Below are 1,597 nucleotides of genomic sequence, written 5' to 3' on the forward strand. Positions count from 1 at the left end.
TTTTTTTGAAGGCTGCATTGCCGAAGGCTGCATTCTTTAGAAAGAGTTTTGCTGCCACCTACTGCCACATGGTTCTTGAGCTGGGTTTGCTCTATTCTTGCCTTGTCAATGACTTCCAGTTTGGAGTTTTGTAGGAGCTATAAGCAGCTATCATCTCACATTAACTGACAAGAGAAGTCCAATTCTAGGCTGAAATGGGCACCAAAAACCTGTTTATTTGTAATTCAAACACTGAATTGAATTATCGCAAATGTAAAAAAAAATTTGTGCATACTATGCATTGTCTAGTCTATGCATACTCTTGAGCTTATAGCTGATTCTAAGAAGGCTTAAAATAAGAGTTGGAATAGAGTAACAGGACTAACTGGTTTTGAGTCTAAGGGAGCTTATTTTACAACTCTGTCCTGTACATAACTGATAACACTGCAAAATAATTGTTCTAGAAATGCAAATTATGTCTTATCCAGGAGGTTCTCTTGACTTTCTCCCTGCAGCTAGTTTTGGCTCCATTTGCATATTTATTTCAATATTCCTGGTCCATAAGAGTATCTTTTCTTTGGATTCTCCTTTGAATCAGTTATAACATGTGCCTGATTTCCTCAGAGTGAAATAGAATCCTTCACATGAGCTCATTTGGTATCTGTTTCGAGAGTCATTATACTTTTTTGAAAATTATTCTTTAACAAGGGTCAAAAATAGGTATCTTTGATTCCCATCTACGAGAGGTCTTCTGGCCTTTTCTTGAAAGTGCATAGTCTAATTAAGATGTTCAATATTGAAAGTAATTTTTTGAGATGTCCCAAACCCTCTTTTCCCTTTTGCTCCCATTCAAACAGTTAAGACCCTATCTCATTGCCTCAGGGGAGACAGGGCCAAAACTAACAAAATATAACAAAGGAGTTTGTAAATCTTTCTGGACTTCGTTTTCCTAAAGCTCAAGTTCTTCCAAGAATTGGGAGAGGACCCAAACGTTGGGGGAAAAGAGAGATTGTGTTTTCTTTCCACAAAACGATGAGATTACCTCAGACTGAGGGAAGGAGGGAGAGACAGGAGCAACAGGACCAGGCCCTGAGAGGTGAGGCTGCAGGGGCTGGACGGACTGGAGCCCAGACAACATGGAGCAAGACTGCGCTGGGAGGGCCCTGAAAATAGGGTCCTGGGAGGTGACCCCTGTGGACTAAAGATCCTTGACAGTGTTCATGTGTGTGTGTGTGTGTGAACAAATTTGGCCTCTAACCTTCTGGGCAGTCTTGACTCAAGATGCAAGCTGCAGGCTTATAAACTCGACTACATTTTAAAAGTGAAAAAAAGGGCAGAAATATCAGAAAGCACAGAATGTGGTAAAAGCAAGTGTTTCATAAACATTTTGTTTCAGCTGAGTCAGTACTGCATATTATTTTTCTTTCTATATAATTTTACTGTGGGTTCTGAGCCAAAGGAAAAAAATTGCAAAAAACTGACCCTAGGCCGGGCACGGTGGCTCAAGCCTGTAATCCTAGCACTTTGGGAGGCCGAGACGGGCGGATCACGAGGTCAGGAGATCAAGACCATCCTGGCTAACACAGTGAAACCCCGTCTCTACTAAAAATACAAAAAA

This window comes from Colobus angolensis, unplaced genomic scaffold (genome assembly GCF_000951035.1).
Source record: "Colobus angolensis palliatus isolate OR3802 unplaced genomic scaffold, Cang.pa_1.0 Scaffold192, whole genome shotgun sequence".
In the NCBI taxonomy this organism is placed as follows: Eukaryota; Metazoa; Chordata; class Mammalia; order Primates; family Cercopithecidae; genus Colobus; species Colobus angolensis.